A 19,391-nucleotide genomic window follows, 5' to 3' on the forward strand; every position below is an offset into this window, starting at 1 on the left:
AACGCAGATTGTATGACGCAGTACTCCCCTGGATAGTAGTCGGTATGGTGCTGATGTATTCAATCACGATGCAGTTTCTGTGTTTCATCGGCAATGTGAAGGTCCAAGGGTTACAGTAAAACAGCTGTGATGTATCGGAACTACTACTGGACTGCCAGGGAAGGTTCCAAACACTGAACGTTTGAAGCACGACGCCCCTGGACAGAACTCGTCTTGGTGCTGATGTATTCAATCCCGATACGGTTTCAGTGTTTTATCATCAATTGGAAGGCCCATCGGTTACTCTAGAAATGCAGTGCTGCACTTGAAACTACTACTGGATTCCCGGGAAATGTTCCAAACGCATACGGTTTGAAGCGTTACTTCCCTGGACAGAATTCGGAATGGTGCCTGATTTATTCAATCCCGATGCAGTTTCTGTGTTTCATCGGCAATGTGATGGTCGAAGGGTTACAGTAAAACAGCTGTGATGCATCGGAATCTCCTACTGACCCCCAGGAAATGTTCCAAACACAGGCCGTTTTTATGCAGTACTCCCCTGGAATCAAGTCAGCATGGTGCTAATCTATTCTATCACAATGCAGTTTCTGTGTCTCATCGGCAATGTGAAGGTCCAAGGGTTACAGTAAAACAGCTGTGATGCATCGCAAATTACTACTGGACCGCCAGGAATGGTTCCAAACACAGACCGTTTGATGCAGTACTCCCCTGGATAGAAGTCAGCATGGTGCTAATCTATTCAATCTCTATGCAATTTCTGTGTTTCATCGGCAATGTGAAGGTCCAAGGATTACAGTAAAACAGCTGTGATGCATCGGAAACTACTACTGGACCCCCAGGAATGGTTCCAAACTCAGACCATTTGATGCAGTACTCCCCTGGAATCAAGTCAGCATGGTGCTAATCTATTCAATCACGATGCAGTTTCTGTGTTTCATCGGCAATGTGAAGGTCCAAGGGTTACAGTAAAACAGCTGTGATGCATCGGAAACTACTACTGGACCCCCAGGAAATGTTCCAAACACAGACTGTTTGAAGCAGTACTCACCTGGATAGAAGTTAGCATGGTGCTGATGTATTCAGTCCCGATCCAGTTTCTGTGCTTCATAGTCAATGTGAAGGTCCAATTGTTACAGTTAACCAGCTATGATGCATTGGAAACTACTCCTGGACTCCCAGCAAAGGTTTCAAACACAGACCGATTCAAGCAGTACTCCCCTAGGTGGAAGTCAGCATGGTGCTAATGTGTTCGATCCCGTTGCAGTTTCTGTGTTTCATCGTCAATGTGAAGTTCCAACGGTTCCAGTAAACCTGCAGTGGTGCATCTAAAGCTACTACTATACTCCGAGGAAAGATTCCAAGCACATACCATCTGAAGCGTTACTTCCCTAGTCAGAATTCGGCATGGTACCTGACGTATTCAATCGCGATGCAATTTCTGTATTTCATCGTCAGTGGGAAGGTCCAAGGGTTACAGTAATCTACACGTGATGCATCGGAACGACTACTGGACCCCCAGGGAAGGTTCCAACTACTGAACGTTTGAAGCACGACTCCCTTGGATAGAAGTCAGCATGGTGCTGATGTATTCAATCACGATGCTGTTTCAGTGTTTTATCATCAATTGGAAGGCCCATCGGTTCCTCTAAACATGCAGTGCTGCACTTGAAACTACTACTGGAATCCCAGGAAATGTTCCAAACACATACCGTTTGAAGCGTTACTTCCCTGGACAGAATTCGGCATGGTGCTGATGTTTTCAATCACGATGCAGTTTCTGTGTTTCATCGGCAATGTGAAGGTCCAAGGGTTACAGTAAAACAGCTGTGATGCATCGGAAACTACTACTGGAGCCCCAGTGAAGGTTCAAAACGCAGATTGTTTGAAGCAGTACTCCTCTGGATAAATGTCGGCATGGTGCTGATGTATTCAATCACAATGCAGTTTCTGTGTTTCATCGGCAATGTGAAGGTCCAAGGGTTACAGTAAAACAGCTGTGATGCATCGGAAACTACTACTGGACCGTCAGGAAAAGTTCCAAACACAGACCGTTTGAAGCAGTACTCCCGTGGATAGAAGTCAGCATGGTGCTGATGTATTCAATCACGATGCAGTTTCTGTGTTTCATCGGCAATATGAAGGTCCTATGTTTTCAGTAAACCTGCAGTGCTGCAATTGAAACTACTACTGGATTCAAAGGAAAGGTTCCAAACACAGACCGTCTGAAGCAGTACTCTCCTGGACAGAAGTCGGCATGGTGCCTGTTGTATTCAATCCCGACGCAGTTTCTGTGATTCATTTATTTATTTTATTTTATTATATAAGTCAAGTTCCGTAGGACCAAATTGAGGAGCAAATGTCCAAGGTCATCAACGTCTTAGTACATGAACTTACAACATAAAAGTAATAACAGGTAAAAATAAGTGTTCATGTACCTGAACAAAAGTCTGTCCATAAGCTTAAGTAAACGCTATCAGCAATACAATAAGAATCAGCTTAATTTTTCAAGGAACTCCTCGACAGAATAGAAGGAGTGATCTATGCGGAAACTCTACAATTTCGATTTTAAAGCGCTTGGATTACTGCTAAGATTTTTGAATTCGAGTGGCAGCTTATTGAAAATGGATGCGGCAGTAAACTGCACACCTTTTTGCACAAGGAAGTCCGATCCAAATGGAGGTGTGATTTCTGCCGAGTATTAACAGAGTGAAAGCTGCTTATTCTTGGTAATAAACTAATATTGGTAACAAGAAACGACAATAAGGAATATACATATTGAAAGGCCAATGTCAAAATTCCCACACTCGTGAACAGAGGTCGACAAGATGTTCATGAACTCACACCACTTATTGCCCGAAACGCCCGTTTCTGAGCCAAAATATCCTTCTAGAATGGGAAGAGTTACCCCAAAACATAATACCATACGACATAAGTGAATGAAAATAAGCCAAGTAGACTAATTTACGTGTCGAAGTATCACTCACTTTTGATAGTGTTCGAATAGTGAAAATGGCAGTATTAAGTCTTTGAACAAGATCCTGAACGTGGGCTTTCCACGACAGCTTACTGTCTATTTGAACACCTAGATATGTGAACTGTTCAGTTTCACTAATCATATGCCCGTTCTGTGATATTAAAACGTCAGGTTTTGTTGAATTGTGTGTTCGAAACTGTAAAAACTGAGTCTTACTGTGATGTAACGTTAGTTTATTTTCTACAAGACATGAACTGAGGTCATGTACTGCACTACTTGAAACCGAGTCAATATTGCACACAACATCCTTTACTACCAACTTAGTGTCATCAGCTAACAGAAATATTTTAGAGTTACCCATAACACTAGAGAGCATATCACTTATATAAATAAGGAACCGGAACGGCCCCAACACTGATGCCTGGGGCACCCCCCCCACTTGACAGTACCCCACTCAGATCCATCACAGCCATTATCAACATTGTGAATAATGACCTTTTACTGCCTGTTGCTATAGTAAGAGGTCAACCAATTGTGAGCTACTCCCCTTATTCCGTAATGGTCCAACTTCTGGAGCAATATTGTGAGATCAACACAGTCAAATGCCTTAGTTAAATCAAAAAATACGCCAAGCATTCGAAACTTTTTGTTTAGCCCATCCAGTACCTCTCAGAGAAAAGAGAATATAGCATTTTCAGTTGTCATTTGATAGCAAATCGTGTGATATAATATGATCAATTAACCTTAAATACACAGCCTTTTCGATAACTTTTGCAAACACTGATGGCATAGAAATAGGTCTAAAATTATCTACATTATCCCTTTCTCCCTTTTTATAAAGCGGCTTTACTACCGAGCACTTTAATCGCTCAGGAAACTGACCATTCCTAAAGGAAAAATTACAAATATGGCTAAATACAGGGCTAACATGTGCAGCACAGTACTTTAATATTCTGCTAGACACTCCATCATAACCATGAGAGTCCTTAGTGTTCAGTGATTTAATTATTGACTCAATCTCCCTCTTGTCTGTATCACAGAAGAGTATTTCAGACGTCAATCTCGGAAAGGCATTTGCTAAGAAATTTATATGATTTCCTGTAGAAACTAAATTTTTATTTAATTCACCAGCAATGCTCAGAAAATGATTGTTAAATATTGTACATATATCTGATTTATCAGTAACACAAATAATAATCAAAATATCCACGGGTGTGCTGCCGGTCTATAGTGTCCAACGGGCACAATATTTCGGCGATCATACATGTCGCCATCATCAGGTGAACTGACGGACTGAGCTGCTGTGAACGTGCCGGCACGGAGATCCGTACGCTATGGCTGCTCAGAGGGAACTGAACACAAATATTATTACTGCTAACTGACTTTATATCATCAGCCTTGTGCTGCTGACCAGACACTTCCTTCACAACTGACCATATGGCTTTAATTTTATCCTGTAAATTAGCTATTCTATTTGCATACCACATACTTTTTGCCTTGCTAATAACGTTGTAAGCACCTTACAATACTGTTTGTAATGGGCTACTGTAGCTTGATTATGACTACTTCTAACATTTTGATATAATTCCCGGTTTGTTCTACATGTTATCCTTATCCCACTAGTCAGCCAACCGGGCTGTCCATTACTGCTAGTACCCCGTTTAGAATGTTCTAATGGAAAGCAACTCTCAAAGAGCATGAGAAATGTGTTTAGGAAGGCATTGTATTTATCATCGCTGTTATCGACAGTGTAAACATCCTGCCACTCTTGTTCCTTGACAAGGTTTAAAAAACTCTCTATTGCTATTGGATTAACTTTCCTACATTGTTTGTAATTAAATATGACCTTGGTTAGAGTACAAAAGCCTTTTAGTGTTAAAATTTGTGCATCATGGTCTGAAAGGCCATTTACGCTTTTATTAACAGAATGCCCATCTAGTAATGAAGAATGAATAAAAATATTGCCTATGAGTGTGCTGCTGTTCCCCTGCACCCTAGTTGGAAAAAACACAGTTTGCATCAGATCATATGAATTTAGGAGATCTACCAACATCCTTTTTCTTGCACAATCATATACAAAATTAATATTGAAGTCACCACATATAACTAATTTCTGGTACTTCCTACAAAGTGAATCGAGAACCCTCTCTATCTTAAGCAAAAATGCTCTGAAGTCGGAGTTAGGGGACCTATAAGCAACAGTAATTAGAAGTTTAGTTTCACTAAATTCAACTAATGCTGCACAACTTTCAAATATCTCTTCAGTGCAGTGTCGTGATACGTCTATGGACTCAAATGAAATACTGTGTTTTTACGTACAGAGCCACTCCCCCAGCCCGCAAGGAACTCCTTGAGAAACAGCCAGCTAATCTGTAGCCTGGTAAAGGAAGCCTCTGGATTATCAAATTATTTAAGTGGTGCTCTGATTCACCAATAATTTCATAGTCAACATCTATTAGCAGTTCACCAACTTTATCTCTAATACCTCTTATATTTTGATGAAATATGCTAACTCCTTCGCTGCTTAATTACATCCTTGGAAGGTGAGCCCTTAGTTAGAGCGACTTCCTTTAAGCAGATATACCTATCAGCTGACTTCAGTCTAAAAAAGGTGCAGCTCTAACACGAACTATTACAGGAATTTTTCCATGAGTGACACCACTACCACCACCACCACCACCACCCACTACACTGTCACCTATAAGCTTAGCCAGCCTCCCCTTCCCATACCTATTGAGGTGCAGGCCATGCCTAGTGAAACCCCATCTACTTAGACCCAACTGCCACCATTGAGATGTGATCCATGCCCTCCGCCATCAGTGCCCTCCCCAGCCCCACATTAACGCGCCTAACAGCCGCATTAAGGTGAGGCCGATCATGACGCTGAAACAGCTGCACGAAATGCACATTAGTGCCTCCAGTTTGAGTAGCTACCTTAACCAAGAAACCACTGACATCATATTCCCCGTCCCTATCGAGACTGTTCCCTACTCCACCCACTATCACTACCTGAACCTCCTTCGTAAAATTCTTACTTAACTCCCTTATGCTTTCCGTTACATGAGCCAACCCTGCACTAGGCTTCACAATGCTGGTGACCTGGTAATCACTTCCCAACACTTCCTGCAACTGCTGGACCACACCTCTACCGCGGGAACTACCTAGCAGCAGAACCTTCTTTCTGCTAGACTTTGCACCTAACCTAGGCCTCCTAATTGCTGAGGACTGCTGCAAGTTACCTACATCTACAGCTACACGAGGCTCCTCTCCACTCAACTCTGACAGTTGGTCGTATCTACTGCATGTATGCAAAGTAAAACTGTCTGAATACCTCCTCTTCCTAGCTACCTTCTTGCCAACTGCCAGTTCCCATTCCCCACCACCCTTCACCATCCTCAACCTATCTAGTTCCTCCTTTGCGCATTGTAACTGCACCTGAAGGGCACAGATCTTACGCTCCTGCTCCTCTATTAACTTGTTTCTACTACAGATTCTACATTTCCAGGAGAGGATCTCCCTAAAATGACCACTGACTTCCCCACTGCATTCCCCCAATGAAAATACTTTGAACAAATTCCACATCGTAATCCACTACTCACAAACCTACGACAGAGCCCACACTTTTCACTCATGGTAAAATTTTACAGTTACTGAAAAAAAAACTAGACGTCTACGTTAACAAAGTTCAGTTACACCAGTAGAACTATTTAAGAACTAACAATAATGGTTTCGAAATTCTCTGCCTACTTAGAAAACAGCTACTTGTATTAATACTACTACAACACAGCCGATACCAATACCAGCAAAACTTCACAAAATTATTAGCTAAAACCAAAAAAATTAAAACGACCACTGTAACACTAAGCGAAGTTAAAACACTGAATGAAAATTTTATTGTAATATTTCGCTAGAAGGAATAATAAACGTCAGTTGAAAACTAAAGCACGAAATTTACTAAACGGCTTCAACACACTGAAAACTCTATAAACCACAGCGAGCGAACGATTACAAAAGTTTATTAAGTCTTTACTTCGCCACAAACGGCACGCAACACCACCGAAATCGATTAAATTTAATAACTGTATTACAGAGCACAAATAAGTTTGTTAGTACTTAGCTTATAACCGCTACAGCTGCAGTGCACGCCGCAAAATGTAAACACGCTACTGAGGCGCGAGGCTTAGACGAACAACGAAAGCACACTCACAAATAATAGAACACTCGAGTCAATAACACAGGAAGAAAAACTGAGATTAATGAAATCCACTAATAAGCTACTTCTACGGCAAATATTAACACAAGCAAACCTTAAAATAAGTAAATGAAGTCTAAAATTTATAAAATATTAACGAGCTATTTCAACAGCAGCGCACCACACGTGACGTCATCGTCAATGTGAAGGTCCAACGGTTCCACTAAACCTGCAGTGGTGCATCAGAAATTACTACTGGATTCCCAGGAAAGGTTCCAAGCACATACCATTTCAAGAGTTACTTCCCTGGACAGAATACGGCAAGGTACCTGACGTATTCAATCCTGATTCAATTTCTTTGTTTCATCGTCAATGTGAAGGACCAAGAGTTACAGTAAACCAGCTGTGATGCATCGCAAACTACTACTGGAGTCCCAGGGAAGGTTCCAAACACAGACAGTTTGAGGAAGTACCCCCTGGACAGAAGTCGGCATGGTGCCTGTTATACTGAATCCTGATGCAATTTCTGTGTTTCTTAGTTAATGAGAATGTCCAACGGTTCCAGTAAACCAGCAGTGGTGCATCTGTAACTACTACTGGACTCCTAGGAAAGGTTCCAAATGCAGACGGTTTGAAGCAGTACTCCTCTGGACAAAAGTCGGGATTGTGCTGATGTATTCAATCCCGATGCAATTTCTGTGCTTGATCGTCAATGTGAAGGTACAATGGTTCCTGTAAACCTGCAGAGGTGCATTCGCAACTACTACTGGACTCCCAGGGAACTTTCAAAACACAGACCGTTTGCAGCAGTACTGCCCTGGACACAAGACGGCATGGTGCCTGTTGTATTCAATCGCGACGCCGTTTCTGTGTTTCATCGTCAATGTGAAGGTCGAACGGTTCCAGTAAAGCTGCAGTGGTGAATCTGAAACTACAACTGTATTCCGAGGAACAGTTCCAAGCACGTACCGTTTGAAGCGTTACTTCCCTGGTCAGAATTCGGCATGGTCCGTGATGTATTCAATCCCGATGCAATTTCTGTGTTTCATCCTACAACGAAAGATGAAGACCGAAAACTACATTGATAAAATATGTAGCTACAAACAAATTCTAAAATTATCTACGTGTTACGTAGATTTAGCAAAATACAGCTTTGGATGCTTTATAAAGATGTAATCTGTTGCACTAGGAAAGACTAGACGGCTTAATCCGCCAAAGTGATAATGATAAACTTATGTGTTTCCACCATTCCCTTTAGGGACCTTAAACCTCAGTGTTCGAATACTGATCATCGGAACAGTTACAGGAAACCTCTAGCATTTTGCAAAGCCATACGTTTGCAATATTTGATGCTGGAAATTTTCAAGAAAGCCAGAAACCTGAATTTTCTCATTTTCTAGGCTTCGAGGCGCTCGTCAATAGAATAACTAGGAGGACTGACGTTACTCTCGTGCTTGCCTGTCATTTTTGTGCAGCAGTATGATACAGTATTTTCACCCAATGGTAGGATCTGTCATGACGTAATGGACAAGTACTGTTACTAGTCTGCGGTTTGAAACTCGCAAGGGTGGATTTCGCTATTTTTAATTTTCTTAATATATGTTATTTAATTAAATTGAGCTACAAACATAGAATACACCGTTCGTAAGAGACGCAGCAAAACGAGAGTGGTTGTGTGGTAAAGTACTCCAGCGTTCATGCTGATAGTTCTTGCACTGCTAAAACAAGGTTCCTTTAATAAAAAATGGGGGAAACAATCATATGCACTCTCAAACATTCATAAACGGGTATTTTACTAACAATAAACTACAAAGTTAAACCAGTTTAACAGATTAGTCAATATGTCTGACAACAGCGCTTAGGAGTTGTGCAGGAATTTTTTTGTTTTCAGTAAGAGTTGAGAGGCACCCACATGCCTTGCTCATACTGTGGCATCAAGCAGTCAGGCCTGCAAGATCAGTGGTCTGCCAAGCGAGTGGATTCATTCTTATTTATCGAGTAACATGAACTCTAGTACTCACACTTAAGTTACAAGTTATCCTCCTATATGATTAATACGCAACGGAAACACGCATCTGACTATCAGTAATTTACAGAACTCTGACTGTACACTACGCACTGGCAATACCACATTTTCTTTCTTTTTTATTTAACGGCTTTTGTCAACATGTGGCCACCGCACTGAATATGAATGGCGCACACATTGAAAATTCGGGACATTATGACAACATACAATTCGAAGGAAAAGTCCACCAATCTTTTTCTTTTCACTACCTTATTTATTCCGATAAATTCTCTAACCTAAACACACAAATTCAATAACCTACAACAATAACACATGAGAAATTTCGCCCAGTGGGCATGGCTTTACATTGGTGAATCTCTATATTATGGTCTCGTAATTATTTAATGCTACAGTGCACTTTCTGGATAGGATGGTGGATCTTTTATTATTTCTCACACTTCGACTCTCAAAATTATCATCACGAAACTTTCCTCCAGATCGAGCGATACAGAAGGAACAAGCATAACCCACTAATCTTTTGAAACTACCATGCCACTCTGCCATGCAAACCACACATACCCAAATTACATGACATACACCACACTACGACATGGAATACAAAACACTAAATAGTCACAACACTATCACTTTCAGCTTTCCCACTTCAATTAGTATTTATCCCAGTTTCACACGACACTGCCCCACTTTGTAATTCTACTTTCGTACTATGAACTCTGGAGATATATGCACGTCTTCCTGAGCAATGCAAGCCAAGTGGCGTTGCTGGATAGACGGCCGACTCACCTTGTTTCTCTCTCAGAGTTTGAATCTAGTGTCACACGGAATCATATCACGCAAAGTAATGTTAAGAACGTATTCATCACACACGCGAGTCCTCAACTGATACCACGGATGAGTACTTCTCTTTATCCTTTGTCTCATACACAGTTTGAGACTCACACAGTACTCACCACGTGGAAGTTCTCGTCTCTAATTTCAAGTCCTGCACACGCCATTTTTTAAATATTTCAACTTATGGTACACACGCTATTTCTTAAATATTTCAACTTATTGTACACACGCTAGTAATTCAGCTTAACTTAAGCACACGGAAGTATTTCAACTTATTGCTACACGTGGTTTCATTGTGACCGTTGGTCACTTCCGAAGATTACTACAATCCCATTAATATTACCTGCCTGACATTTAATTCTCCCCACAAAAGTTCCTGAAATAGAGACATTATTGTTTCAAACTACTCTTAAATATTCCACACGCATACCATGTCTCCACTCTTTCGTCATTACGGAGCACAACTAAAACATGTGTTAACAGCACAAGATCCAGCGGCAGAGTGGTGAAATATGGCCGTTCTCCAGGTCCTTTCGTACCTATCTCGAGGTGGGGGAACACCATGCTACCGTATTGGTCAGCCACATTTCAGGCGCTCAAAGCTCAGGTAAATTTCATCTCTTTGGTCCCACCAAAGGTGGCCAAAGGATCGACTCAAAGATGATCATATATTCACATTCACTATCTGCAGTTAGCAGACGACCATACATTCATTCATTTCAAAAGATCTCACCAAACTGGACGTAGGGATTTATTTTGTGGGAGTGCACATATGATCAATTAAATAAATAAATTGTCATTCTTTCCCACACTGGTATCCGGCTTCGCTGTATTAATTGAAATTGAGTTATTTTACAAAAAAATATGTGTTGTTCTGACAAAAATAATGAAGTATGTTGTACCTATTTTCAATGTCGGGCGGTACTGTACCCTTTCAGAGTGATTCTGAAGAGCCTGCAACATCGACATCACGTCATTTAGTTTCCTTTAACATAAAACGAGAAATTGTGTCAAAACAACGCCATCCACGACAGTTTCTGGTTTCCGAGTGTATACCGAAAGTTTCTAGTCGCGACGCTAGTGAGGCGTGACGGCGGCGCCAGGGAAGGCAGCGGCCGGCGCGGCGCGGCGTGGCGCGGCCCCAGGCCGCGCGGCCAGCGCCCGGGCAGGCGGCTCCCGAGCTCCCTCGCACCCAATAGATCACGCCGTGCGCCAGCCGACACCACCGGCCGCGGGAGTATTTCAGCTCTATTCACCAGGCATGGCAGCGTACCAGAAAAATCCATCGGGCGGCCTGTAGATCGTGGCCCCTTTCACGGCACGAGGTGGTTCCCAACGAACACTGCTGCCCTAAAACGATAAACGTGACACTTACTGGCTGTCTAACGGCCTGCAAGCGCTGTCGTCCTTCCGTCCGACGCCCGGCAGCTACTCATAAACAAGTGACTACAGGGTAGGACCGCGGACTGTGTCTCTTCCGTGACAATTTTTTATTATTTTGGCTACGGGTGAGATTCGTTCTGTGGTGAAAGTGTCTCTCTTGCGACACACCCTCGATAGATCTCCTACTAGATGCAGTACCCGCGTCACCCTATGCGATCTCTGATTTCAATGTGAAATTAGTTGAACACAGCTTCCAGCTTGAAGTCCTTCTCAGCAGCGTACTTGTTGCTTCTTTCACGCTTGTTCGATTCGCTGAAATTCCCGATGGAGACTAAGCCTACTCCAGCGATGTAACAAAGTGGGTGAACACTGCGCTGCCAACATCTGACACGTGCGAAAACCCACGAGCTGCGCAGTGGTCTGAGATTCCCGTTAACGTGCAGGGTCTGCAGTAACTAATACGACAGTAACTACTAAAACAAAATGGTGTGTTATCCAACCTAGGCTCTGAAGACATCACGGACGACATCTCACCTATCGGTTCTATCTTACTTCATAGGAGGTCTCTAAGAAAAGTATCCGAAGTTCTCCCCAGAAGAAAAGAAAAAAAACTGGCTTACCTGGAGCGTTGGACACCTGATCACCCTCCCTTGGAACTCCACACACTTCTCCCAGCGGTGCCGCCATCGTTGGAAGATTACCGAGAAAGTCTTTTTCGGAATGGAGTTAAGCTCAGCTGTCGTTGCTGCCGCAATATCATCTCTTTGTAATCTCCCCACGGAAATTTACCCTCTACCACGCAATAATTAATAATGGTCAATCAAATCATCCACATTTATTCACTTTTGGAAAGTATCTGATCGGATTTCTAGTAATATATGCGCCGACAGCTCGTCGACGCCAAGGTATTTTTCTAGTAAGATTATTCTTTGGAATAACAGAGATACATAGATGTATTCTCCATGGTTATTATAGAGGGAGAGAAGGAGTACAGCTTCGGAAGTATCTGTTGGAAGATTGTCGGGTTGCTAAAAGAGACATATTTGCTCTTCTTCTCGCTAAAGCGAGCTATTAAAGTTTGTGCCACTAGCGGGTTATTGGTGGATAGAGAAAAACGGTAAACGAAAATTAAGTAAGACTTGGAATCAACAGAAAACGGAACATGTAATGGAGATGGATTGAATATACTATTTTCCTCAGAAATAAGGTTTGTGACCCTTTTATTCTAGAGTGAATGACGAATGAGTTCTCTGTCTGAATCATTGATGATTGCCTTGGCCCTGTAATTAGTGGGGAAGTTTCAGCTGTGACGAAGAGAGCCTGCAGTCACCGAGTTTTGATAAAATCGTCCAAAAAGGCTTCGTCCACATCTGAAATTCTAAATCTGTCGTAAAAATGAACGAATGGTTCAAACGATCGATTTTTCCCAACTGAATGCAGCGCTTAACAATAATAGCAAATGTAAAGATCTTTTCCAGCAAACCAGCCGCTGAATGTTAAGACGAAGGGCTCCACCAGAGATTCTATTGGGCTGATTCCACGTAAATGAAATAATATATTTAAAACTGTACACAGATAAAGGACAGAGAGAGAGAGAGAGCGAATGAAATTCGAGAAAATACTCAGAATCCTCCACTAGCATAATTGTTTGCCTGTCTTATCACGGATCAGCCTCAAGATAAAACAGGAGGCCCTAACTGTATTGTACCGATTTGTGTGTGAGAGTGAAGGGGTAATAAAGGCGACAGATACACCTCTGTACAGACAAAACATAACACCAAGTTAGCGGCAAGCTGCATTCACATACTTTCATCAATTACAGTAGAATTCGTTATAATGGCCAATCCGTGACAGGACACGTTTATGGACGTTGTTAAAATAATTTTGTTCTCTGTTTCGTGTGAACTACGACGAGCCAACTTAACTGACGCTTGGAAAAGAGAAGAAATACTCGCAGTCACATTAAGGGGATCTACAAATAAGAACATAAACAACACGCTGGGCGCAGAGAAAAGGCCAGATCTATAATTTATTATTGAAGCTTACTAGAATAGATGAAGTATACGCTTTTCTGTTAAGTACTAATGAATATTTGAACGTTTACTAATTGTGTTTATGCTAGATGTAGTTAGACCTGCCCCAGTTACTTTTACCTGTATAAGTACAGTAAGAAAGTAGCCACAGAAGTACTCGTGTGTGAAGGGAGATATATTTATATAGTGACAGTAGAATATTTATATGGTTTTAACTAGGGCAATGTTTAAGATGAGTCAAGCAGAGCAGAGCAGCACGCAACAGCCTTCAGCTGTTAGCACTGATAATAATGATGTAGTAAGAAGTGTTGTAGAACCGATCGCTACAGATAGCGCAATAGAACGCCCGGTAGACACGGCTGGAGATGTAACAGCAAGTACGCAACATGGATTAGATCCATTGGTAATTATCATGAGACACATGCAGATGATAACCGAGAGCGTGAATAATTTGAAAATCGACATCAATACGAAGTTAGCCTCAGTTACGGAAGGGCAGGAAAATTTGAAAGCTGAGATTAAGCAGCAGTTACAAGATAGTTTTTCCGAATTAGAGCAGCGGATAGAGACGAAGACAAAGGAACTTAAAGATCGGGCCGAAGAGACGGAACGAAAATTAACTGCACAAATAGAATTGGTGAAAGCTCAATGTGAGGAATCTACTCACCGCGTACGTGTAGAAATGAAGGAGTATGTGGCTATTAAGATAGATATCGTACGGGAACAGGTGGAAATGGTTCCGCAATTAGTACAAAAGCAAGATGCCATGTCATGTGCAATTGCGCAACTTCCTGAATTGGCACGTACGCAGACTAACCTAAAGGAAAGTGTTGAACATCTGACAGAGCGTCAAGATGTTATAGACCATCAAATTAATGTATTAACAGGTAAATTATCCGAAATCACATTAGAAAACAAAAGGCTAATGTGTGAAAACGTTGAACAAAATGTTAAAGCAGCATTCCAGAGTCTATGTGGCAAACAGGAAGAGAATTTGTTTGCGAAAGGACTTGAGGAAGTGCGACAGCAGTTAGGTGCTGATTTCGAGCATTGGAAACAAACGATAGAAGAGTCGCTACGCGTTTCACAACAAGGCTCAGAACAAATGAATCCAGGCCAGCAGCAGAAGTTGGCAGCGACTATAGAGCCTGTTACTGCACATTCGCACACGATACCGACTTGTGTAAGTAACTCAAATATTAAATTGCCACGAGCTAGTTGTTCGCGTGAAGTTTTATCTGAAGGAGATTACGAAAGCCTTTGCCATGCCGAAGAAAAAATGATAAAGCATCGGCAATTCCAGATTTTTAACACTGACAAAAGGGGGGTCCATCCGATTGTTTTTATTCGAAGTTTCAGAGGAGTGCTACCCAGAAATTGGTCGGAGTGGCAGAAGATCAGTTTCGTGACAGGATATATACAAGGTTCGGGGGCGATCTGGGCCTCGGACATGACTTCTGTTTGCTCGACATATGACGATTTTGAGAAAGCGTTTTTAGCAAAGTTCTGGTCAGAAGGGGTACAGGAACACCTAAGGCAGGAGCTGCTCTATCCGGAGCCTTTCTCCTTTTCAAAAGGAAGCCTTAGGAAGTATTTTGAAAAATATATAAATATATAAAATAAATAAAACTAGATACTGGGACAGACCTATGCCCTTGCCAGACATAATAAACATACTTAGGACAAGACTACCAACTAGCATCCGGAATCAATTAATCTACGGCAACGATAAAGACTTGGAGTCGTTCCTCACGACGTTAGACCATATAGATATTATCGAAGAGAACAACCAGAAAGCCCGTAATAACAGATTCCAATATAGGGAGATAGAACCTCCTCCAAATGGTAGGCAAGGGAATGCACAGAGATCGCTAAATAGTGGAGAAACCCCTCAAAATCTCAATAGTAATACCGGCAATAGTCTTGCGAGGGGCTATCCAAGGAACAACAGGAATGGGAAAAGATACAATCCCGTGTGGGGAAACGAAAGGAATTTCAGACCTCAAGCCTGGAACGATAACAGTAATAGAAAGTGGAATCAACCGGGGGGAATAAACTCAAATAACCAACATCAGTGGGGACGGACATCTGCGAATCAACCGGTAATTACTGAAGTGACGGAAGATGTCAACCACCAGGCGAATCAAAATCCAACAAACTTGTAAGGACCCACTCGTGCCCCGGAGGAGCGGTCAACAATTGGTTGAGGGGCAACAGGATATGTGTACCCATGCTAACGTATAATGATGGACGATTACTGGCAGATGAATTGACCGAGGACTTAGAACCCCAAGATGAGGATAAGGAACAGGTGGCAGTAGCCGAAGTGCAAGTCATTTTGGAGACTGTACCTATAGTGGCGGTTTTAGACACAGCTGCAACCACAAATATTATTTCGGAGGCTCTATTCAACAAGATCATAAATATAAGACGAGTACCAATTTTTCCAGTTGAAAATTGCAGAATAATAGGCGCCGTTGGGGCTAGATCGGCTAATGTAAAAGTGCAGTCACTACTTAGTGTAGAAGTCGGAAATGTAGCAATATTAAGCACATTCCTTGTTGTGAAAAATTTGGTGGTAGACTGCATTATCGGAGTCGACAGCCTACGTCAATACGGATGCAGAATAGATTTTAAAACAGGAAAATTTTGGTTAAATGTAAATAAACAAGAAATTGAGTTGGACTTGTTGAAAAAAGAAAGCCTTACCAGAAAATATAATAGTGGGATCAGTGTGCAAGTAATCAGGACGGCACAAAATTCTAAACAGCACGTAAATAATGAGTTCCAAGTCAAAGGAGATTTCGGTCAATTAGTGTATGAGAAGTTAAATGAATCCGACTGCATTATTGAAGATCAGAAGAAGCAGCTGAAAGAATTATTATTAGCGTATGAAAACGTGTTTGATGAAAGGCCAGGAGTTATTAAGGGATACATATGCCATCTCTACGTTAAGCCGCACGAAACGTATTGTAGAACTTTCTATCCTGTTCCCTGGAGGTTGTAACGTTCCCTGGCAAACTCACACATTAACAAACTGAAATTTATTTGTACCATATACGCCACTCTGAGCAATTTGTATATAATGTAATTATTTAACAAAAAATATTATTGAATTTTGCGTAAAAGACATTTGTTATTATTGTAATATTTTTTGTAGTAATATTCTCTCTGTATTTAGGATGGTAATATTTCTATATTAAATATGTAATTGCGAAATGTGTCAATATCTGAGATAACAGAGATGTGAAATTCAGCCAGAGGGAAATAATGTCGTGAAATTACAAAGAAATGTTAATAGTCAGCAATACTATAAAAGCACAATGCACTATGTATTCTTTGGTCTTCCTCGTTTAGAGCTGAAAGCGGTAGGAAACTGTATCGATGTATTTGGTGATTGGGTAGACGTCATTTGTCTGTATCTAGATTTAGCCGCCATTGAAGGAGAAATTACGAACTAATGTGAGTTATTGCTTGATCTAAATATATCAGAATTTATAAAAAGTGTGTATTATTAATGTAAATTAGCTTGCCCATGTCATCTATAATATTTCTTTAAAGAGTTTTCAGCATTTTTTAGCGGTGTTGCTGGGCTGTGCCGCGACCGATCGAATTGCAGCGGCGGCACATTTAAAAAATTGTTCCGCTAAAGGAAAAATCAACCAAACCCGTAAATCGGGAACAGATAGATAAACATTAACACTGAACTAAGAGAATGTTCTTCTTTTACAGCGATCCAGAGACTGACTGAGATTTAAAAAAAAAATATAGTTACACATTTGTGCATTCTTAGACGGATAGTTAACATTGAAATTTAACAATTTTGGTTCTTTCAAATAACTTTAATGTATAGCGAAGTAGGTTTGATCGGTGATAATTAAATGTTGGCTTGGTAATAATTAACCATTTTCTGCTAATAGTGATAATCTTGTGTTCAAAAGCTAACGCCGGGAAAGAATTCAGTAAAAAATATTTTAACAAACAAAAAAAATCCACTGCATTTAGAAAATGTGTGCCAAGGCCGAATGATGTAAAGAATTTAATTTTCAACCAAATATTCTTAATCAGTTAATATGAGTTCACGTAATTTGTAAATCTACATAATTCTTTTGAAAGTGAAAATTTTTATTACCACACGTAAATAAGAGAGAGGTTCTACAACAAAGTACGCACGCGAAGAAAGTAAGGTAAAGAATATTAACTTATAAAATCAAATAAAAATTCTTTAACAAAATTTATACACAGTAAAATTTCGTTAAATTGGCGCCCAACGTGGGGCCCGAATATGCAGTGGCCACTAAATACCCATGAGATAACTAGGGAATTATTATAGTCGAACTTTGTTGGAGAACATTTAATAATTTTTCCATGTATTATATGTATTGCATAACCAATATTGTGTGGTAATACCTGTATATGATTTTTTGCATGAGAACACTATATACCCAGAGGCAAGCTGAAGAAGAGTGCTCATTATTTCGAAAAAATAATTACCTACCACAATATCAGGGGGCAGCTGCACCCAAGATAGATCACCAAAAGGTAAAGCTACAGTGTAGTTGTCCTGTGGGTAGTAAAGTAGCCTCAGTGCAGTGTTCTCGGATCATTAGTGGTGTGCTTGTTGTTAGTGCTTTGTTTTAAAATAACAGGACATTTGAGTAGTTAGTCATTGTAGTATATAATAAGTGGGTTTTAACAAATGACCATTTCTTGTGTGATTATGTCAGTGAAACCTGAGTGTTAGGATATTTAGTTCAGATTTTATTTCTCTTGTTTACTATGGTTAGATTGCGTAGTCAGAAGGATATCAACATGGATAATGAACAACAGTTAGTAAGTAGTGATACCGAGTTAGAAAGTGGGACACAAAGTAATGTTAGTGACGTAGTTCAGGAAGTACAATGTGAGAATCTGGGGGCAGAAGGGCAAGAAATGTTGCCACTGCCACCCAGTGATTCAGTTGATAGCGGAAATACTGTGCCACCCGCAAGCACTGGACACGGACCAGAGAGTGGTGAGGTGTCAGAAGTGCAATCATTAAGAGTTATGTTCGAGCGCATGCTCAATTTCCAAGCTGAATTTGTACGTATGCAAGCAGAACGCGAAAGAGAACGTGATGCTAAACAAGCAGAGCGTGAAAGAGAACGTGATGCTGAACAAGCAGAGCGTGACCAGAGATTGGTAGCTGAATTTGCACGTATGCAAGCAGAACGCGAAAGAGAACGTGATCGACGCCTGCATGAGAGAGACGTGCAGTTAATGCAATCTTTAGAAGCTATGCAAAGTGAGATTGTTAGTATGAAGCAAAACTATGAAACCTTACCCAAAGCGGTGAAAGAACTAAGCGAAAGAGTAGATAGTATCCAAGTGGCTAACGCCAGTATCGTAGAGGAAATCAGTGTACTGACCAACAGGGTGGAACAATTAGAGACTGACACAAATCAAGTAATTGAGCACATAGTGTCCGAACAAGTGCACGCCGCGATTGAAGCCAAAGACGCGGGCTCCAATGCGGAAATAAAGGAACTTAAAAAGGCGGTGCACACTGACATTCCGCCATGGCATCGAAATGTCAGCCGTCGTCTTGCCGAGCTGGAGATCAGCTTGCTGCACGGCGACGGGCAGGAGTGTGTCACGCCAGCCAGGTCAAACAATGATAGGCATATAAATATAGCAGTAAAAAATTGCGACTGCGAGACAGAACAGGCAACCAATGTAAGCGAAACAAATAAATGTCATTCCAAAGTAGTGATTGAAGAAGGTCTGATTAGAAACCGACAGTTTCAGATCTTTACAACGGAGAAGAAATCTGTTCACCCTGTAGTGTTTATCAAGGGATTTAGAAACATTTTGCCTAGCGTTTGGAGTCATACACAGAAAATACAGTTCGTTATGTCTTACATACAAGGAGATGCTGCATTATGGGCAACCGAAGCAGCTGACAGTTGCGAT

Source organism: Schistocerca cancellata, chromosome 5, assembly GCF_023864275.1.
Source record: "Schistocerca cancellata isolate TAMUIC-IGC-003103 chromosome 5, iqSchCanc2.1, whole genome shotgun sequence".
NCBI classification, from domain to species: domain Eukaryota; kingdom Metazoa; phylum Arthropoda; class Insecta; order Orthoptera; family Acrididae; genus Schistocerca; species Schistocerca cancellata.